Source organism: Gallus gallus, chromosome 4 (assembly GCF_016699485.2).
Source record: "Gallus gallus isolate bGalGal1 chromosome 4, bGalGal1.mat.broiler.GRCg7b, whole genome shotgun sequence".
Classification (NCBI taxonomy): Eukaryota; Metazoa; Chordata; class Aves; order Galliformes; family Phasianidae; genus Gallus; species Gallus gallus.
The window spans coordinates 61,482,373-61,489,748 of NC_052535.1; positions in this window are offsets into that span (position 1 = coordinate 61,482,373).

The window sequence follows — 7,376 nt, forward strand, 5'->3', positions numbered from 1 at the left end:
AGAGAGAGAGGCTATTTGAAAAGGGTCCTTTGCTTGGGGCCTGAAGCAGTGAACTCAAAAGTTTCATCAGTGAAATACAGATTGTTTCCAAAACTTGCAGCGCTGAGATCTGTATTTGTCTCTTTTCTTTAATCTGAACAACAGGAGGAAAATGAACTTTGGGCAAAATGCCCAAAACAATCAACAGCAAAAGGCAATAGAAAATTTAAATTGGCAGTTGTCAAAAATTTTGATGCCTAAGATAGGAAATCGTTCATATGTATTTTTTGTGACATGGCAGAAAATCTGTAACAACTTACATTGCTGCTTTTTTGCTTAATTATTACAGTAATGGTATTTCTTGTCTATTTTTATCTTCTCACACATATGGAAGATTTTATATGTGTTTTATTTATAACTTTTTGACACAAAGTAGATGTAACCAAGATGCAGAAAAATTAGGAGAGAAAAATACAAATAACAAGACTTTAGGCCAATGAGGACTGTTACACCTCAGAGTTCACAGCTCATGTTGTCTCCTTCTGCAATTATCATTGTATCAGGACCAATGGCCACTTCCAACTGTGGGTCTTTTAAATGTGGATCTGTGGTGATAGAACAGGGGGAAATTGTTTCAAGCTTAAATAGGGTAGACACAAGTAAAAAATATTTTATAGTAAGGTTGGTGAGGCACTGGAACAGATTGCCCAGAGATATGTTTGCCCTGTTTGCCCTGTCCTTGGAGACATTCAAAGCGAGGCTGGATCAGGCCCTGGGCAGCCTTATCTAGTGTTGGCTGACCCTGTTCATTGCAGGGGAGTTGGACCAGATGGCCTTTAAAGGTCCTTTCCATCTCTAAGGATTCTATGATTCTATGGTTCTAATACAGCAATATATAGGTATACAAGCAGTGCATATTCTATTCTATTATTGTATTCTATCATTCTATCATACATCTAGCCTCAAATATCATTTTCAATATTATCTATATCCATTTGTGCAATTCTTAGTGCAAGCAAAATATTTGTAAAATATCTGCAGTTTAGTTCTATTAAAGTGTAGAATGTGTTATAATAATTTCTTTTTTGTAGGTTTTTTTCTGTTTTGTTTTGTTTTGTTTTGCAGTTGAATCTTTGACATTGCACCTTTAGAAAATCACCAGGATAGGTGATAATCACTGCTCTGAAATGGCTTAGAGAAGCTGTTTGGACGGCTCCCAGGAAGAACTAAAGACAGACATCATGTGGTGGCCAAATGAGTGTTTTGACATCAGTTATTGGCTCACTTTGGAAACAGCTGAGATGAAGCCAAAGACTTGGCTAGAATATGCTGTTTCCAGTATGAGCTGGAGTATGATGCAAAGCAAATGTAGACCTTCTTTTGAAAAATCAATTCTGATCTTCTAAAGAAAAACACTTTTTTTTTTTTTTCTACACAGCTTAATATAGAAGTTTATTGGTGAACATTTCTGTTCCGTAAAATCTATCTTTGAAAGATTGGTACATATGGTACATAACATAAAACACGTAATATTAAGGAGCAAGGAGAGGCTTTAGGAAGAGATACTTGAAAGACATCCACTATGAACTGAAGTTTGTTATTACATGATCAAGTCCTAAAACTGTCAGTGCTTTTTCTGAAAGTTTTGCTGTTTCCTTTAGTGCAGTATTGCAGCAGAGTAAGATACTTGACTTGAAGACTTCAGTTCACTGGAGGTAGTCACCTGGGTAATGTCACAACATGCAATTACTCTATTAAGATAAACCACAGCCCCTTGAAAAGATACAACATTAAACAAAAAGGTCAGTAAAAGAAGCTGATTAAAGACCGAAGTATAGAGTTCAAAGCATAAAACTATGTGTTTTGAAACATCTAGTTTTACTACTTTCAAGAATAACTAAGATGATAACAAAAGTCTTAATGATGGTCTCTTAACAAAATAGAAATCTTTAAGAAAAATGATGAAGCTGAGAAAAAAAGAGACCTTATTTTTTTCTTTTCTTTTCTTTATTTTGGATACCTAAGCCATGATGTTGTATTATCTTTCACTTATGCCTCATGTACTTTTAAATTTTTTTGTAAATATTTAAAAATAGCAATTTTGAATATATCTGCTGCGGTGATCTGAACATGTCCTGTTGTACTGATCTTTCAGGAAGGATTAAATACGGTGCCCATACACTTCGGATTTAAAAGTTAGCTATAACGCCATTCACCATCTTATAACCTGGTATGGCAAAAAGATTTTATCCTATTGGTCATTTTTCATTTTTTTTTATAAAAAACAATTTGTCTAGAGCATGTTGAATCCTATAAAATGGTTTTCCTTTTACTTTTTTTAATTGAAAGTTAAATCCAGCTTCTACTTGTTATCACTGTTTTCCTCTTCTTCTGTTCTGTTTGATTAAATCTATTTGTTTCCCACAGCTCTTGAGTCAGAAATGTTTCTGCATAAGAACTGAACAAAATGAAGAGACAGATTGTTACAAAAGCTAATTGCAGGAAGTAGTGATCAGATTGATCTGAGTGAGATAAGAAAATACAGATTTTCTGAGTTTAAACAACAATCTTTTCATCTTGCACAAGAGAGTTCAAACTCATGTCTGTGACTTAGAGGTGAACAAGATGTAGTGCAAAAGAGCAGTCCAAAATCTGATGTCAAGATGCTTAACATTGAGATCACTGGGAAGATAATCAGGTGCCACTGCTGAGGCTGCAAGGCTGATACCTGGCCTGTGCTAAGCAGATGAAAGAATTATAAAACAACAGCAATATAAATAGACCAACAAGTGAAATGTTAAAATAGTATTGCCACAGAAAATGTGTTCATGTCGTTAGAAGGAGCAACTTAAATTGGCAGTGAAGAGAACTTTGCCAGGAAAAAAAGACAACAAAAACAGCAACAATAAATGCTAAACCAAAATAAAGAGAAATATTTTTATTCTTATGCAGGAAAAGGTGATAGACATTTCCAATATGTGAGGCTGGCAATTTATCTTAGATTTCTGCTAGGCACCACCATAACTGGCAACTTGTGAAGTAAAAAAAGAGAAGATCAGCCCAGGTTTAATCATGCTGTTATATGCAGAGCCCCATGTGTTTGTAAAGTATATCAGATGGAGAAAAATGGGCAAATCAGTAATTGCAAAAAATGTTTGTTGTGAATTTGGCTCTTTCTCTTTGTTTTATGTACATCTCTCTTTTGTTTGCATATATTTGCATTTTGTATTTTGACTGTTAACTAGAGAGCACATATAGAAATGGTCAGAATTCCTCTTGGGATAAATTGAGCAAAATAAGTAGGAAACTCTTTCCTATGGTCACAAGATTCAATCTTTAAAGTATACAGGATGATAAAAATCAGGGAATAAACAACATCATCGCCTCCAGAAAGAGTTATATTTATCATCAGTTATTCTTTATACCCAGTTAGGGTAGACCCCATAGTCTTTGGGGTCTAGAGTCCTTTATGATCTGTGCTAAGTAGTAAAAATATCAGCACACTTGTATTTCTTGCTATTTGGTAAGGTTGTCCACACAAATCAGATAAGAATGGGTCATTTTCAGATTTATTTTAGAGAAAAAGCAGGTCAGTAACCTTAAACAAACTGTCTACACTGTCATAGTTTTGTGGTTTGTCATTGGCATTTTGCATCGTAACATCATGCAGTGCATTACGAGTTAAAGAGTTAATGCTGCAGTTCTGTGGATTGTCTATATTTCTAGTCACTTGGTCTCAGAAGAGAAGAATGAACTACAACTCCCAGAAGACTTCATTTTTCCATTTCTGTTTTCCATTCAGAGGGAAAGATAAAACTGGGAGTCACGAGGCTGCCTGTTCTCTCTTTGCTTCCTGGCCATTTTGCTTACAGCATTAGAGTAAGGACTTCAGTTTTGGAAACTCCCTCTTTCTCATTTTATTTGATTTATTAGTTTCAATTCCAATCTTACTGTATTCTATTGTGTTATCTCACATTCTGCTACTATATTCAGTAAACTAAATATTTCCATTAGCTCATTGCTGCTGCTTTCCTCATCTAGGCCCAACTCCTCACCTTTCCCTTGCACTTTTTCCTGGGGCATGGGTCTGTGGGTCCCTTCATCCCCTTAGGATGGCCAAACCAGACCAAACCAGACCAAAACTGTGACTACAACTGACTTTAAACTTTAAGATAATCAAAAAACATTTCACTGCACCAACTAAGCTCTGTAGAGTCCATCCAGAAATGGCTTGTGATAAATTTCTGAAAATCTGATGATTTTCAGCCACTCCAAATAGACTTGAAAGACAGTCTTGAAAGACTGCCTAGCTGAAGGAAGTTTGCCCCTTGGGGAAAATCTGGCCAACTTTTTTACTTTAGTAAAAAGAGTAATTTTTAACTCTTTAAAATTCTGTTGTATAATAAAATCAATAAAAATGTTAATTTATCATTCTAGTTACTATCAGGGATCTCAATCTAAGAACAACATTACTGTCAGTGACATGGATCCATACGTCTAGAAATATAGAATTAGCTAAATGGGTACATATCACAGCAAAACTAATCAGCACTGCAGATCTGAAGAAGAAAATTGGAAGTATTTGTTGAGCATAGTTGTTCTATGTCTCGTAATTATAGTTTTCTGCTAAACTATAAACTGTTGATCAGTTTGAGTACTGAATGCATATTCATCACATTTGAAGTAGCATTATATGTGGGGGGAAACAAACTATATTCCATTTAGAAATAACCTTTTCGTTTGAGAAATTATTCATTTTTAGCATACCAGGAGCTAAATTTTTACAAGCATACTAAACTGTAGCAGTCATCTCAGATATCAGACTGCAAAAATACTTATTAAATTCGTTTATATTTTGAAAAATGAAACAAATTTTTTGTCATTATCAGAACATAAAAATATATTTACAGAATACCAAGAGTTCATTTAAACAAAAATTAAGGTACTGTTTAGTAATTAAAAATATTTTTCTTAGTAGAAAAGCATCCAAAATATGGAGGTGTCAGGTGCCAGCCACCTGATTTAAAGGTTCATTGCCTATTTTTAAATACATACATGCTTAAATATCTTTTTCAAGTGATAGGGAAAGCTGTTTAAATAATATCTTTTTCTCCACTAAATATATATTCTTAAAAATAATTATCCCCATTAATACTTTTCCTCCTGTTCCAATTAGTACACATATTTTTCAGTGGATCAGAGAATTAGTCAATACTTAATTCTGTTCTAAATTTATGATGAATTGAGTGATACAACTTTATTAACATTTGAGACATCTTTGATAAGAGTCAGGAAGGCTTGTGTTAGGGAATGTAGGGAAGAGGATATAATTGCCTGCTACAAAGACACTGTCAGTGTTTTTAAGGACAGTTTTTAATCAACAGAGATAATCTTTATGGATACAGAATACACATACATACACACTTCATGTAAGGTGATAATATCAGAAAACACAACTAAACTACACATTATAAAGAATAATAAAGGAAACCTCTTACAGAAGTAAAAAGTGTTTCTAGTTAATCAAATTCTGACTACAGTGTAAAAGTGTTGTAATCCACATAAAATTGACCTCTACATGAATCTAGCTCAAATGCATTCAGTTGATATTAGTAGATTGTTATAGACTATGCTGTAAACCCAGAAAATTGCTACAGAGAACTGAGTAACAAATTCTGTATCTGGAAGTATTAGTTCATTTTGAAAATAACATATTCTTCTCCAGATCTGTGCCCCTTTTATATTTTCTTTCTGACAATATTCCAGTAATAGATTTTCTTCCATAATCACAGAAAATGTGTCTGCTTTTATATACCCCACTTTGTGAGAAAATCCCAGAGCTCATGAAAATTCTTTTGAGAACCAAAATAGTATTTTATTCCTATTTTAAGAAGAAAAAATGAAATTGCGGGAGTCAAATGACTTACCATGGGTTACTTAACAACTTTAATGTTACTCCTGGAACAGAAATCAGAGCTTACAAACAATAACTTGTTTTTCAACTCCACAGCAAAAATAAGAACTGGCTTTCCTTTCTTCTGTCATATCAAACAAGCAAGGTTTGCATGAAAATATATATGTATTTTTTCTAAACCTTTTCTTTAAAAAAGAAGCAGAATGCATGTTGAATTTAGAAGTTCTGTGTAGTATTGTGTCGCACTTGCAAAATAACCAAGATCTGTAGTGTTCCTTCCATTTACTCTTACCGTTAGGCCTTCACAAAACATGCTTGCATTCAATTCCAATTTAAAGCTATGTTAAGTTATAGAAAACATGAAATTAAGAACAAGGAAAAAGAAGGATGAGGAAATGATTAAATTGTAGGAGTTTATATTATTCATCCTAGCAGCACTCTTATGAAAGGGAATTCTCCTTTTACAAAAATTATACTAAATCAGTTTATCTCCTTTTTCTCTTCACTTCAATAGTTCCAGTATTTACACATGAAACAATTGGCCTCATTATTTTGTAATACTGGAGGGCCATTGGTTTGCAGAGGAGCACAGGAATGAGAACTATGGAAGAGAAAGTATATTCTCTGAAATGTTTAGAGTCACTATACAATCTCCTAAATTGTTGAATAAAGAGTAGTTGGTTGGAAAAGAAAACAAGGATTTAGTCAAATCTGTTTTACTCTGAGCTTCATAAGCTTACCCAAAAAAGTAATGGAGTCAAGCTGTGATTTAACCAGCAAAATATCTTTCATTTATATTCCCTTTCTCATACATGTTTTCTTTCACAAAGTTTAAATGCTGTGAATCTTTTTAATTCCTTGACTGTAGATAACATAATGAAAAGGCATGCTTCTCTGAAGAACATCTAAAGTGTTAAATAATTTCCTGCCTATCCTAAGGATTGCATATATTGTTGGAAAATATACACATTTTCCTCTCTCTTGAACAAGGGGTTGAAGACTAATAAGAACAATAAGATAATTTAATATGCTTTGTGCACCTGAAAAGTTCATTAATTCTTTTCTATTATAGTGCAAGAAAATGAAAAAACTTGCACTTTCCCTAAAAAGGTGTGCTTCCAACATCCTAACCTATATAGATGTATTACAGCAACCTGTGAAAACCCATTCTACATTGAATGATTGAATACTGAGAGTCAATTACAGCTCAGTGTATAAACCCATAGTGTAATATTTCTTAAACAAACAAAAGCCAGACTTTGATTGTGCCCCTAAGCTTGGGGATGGATGTGAAGAGAGCTCAGGGCATGTACTTAGGAGAACGTTGGAAAATTCTCCTACTAATAAAATGTTGCACTTACATTTATCAGTGAAGGTCTGTTTTCCTACTTCCTCTGCGCTAGCTGTGCAGTTGAGCATAGCCTTAGCTATTTTCATTATTATCTCTTGGGCATTGACCTGTAGTACCAACATGAAGTAGGTA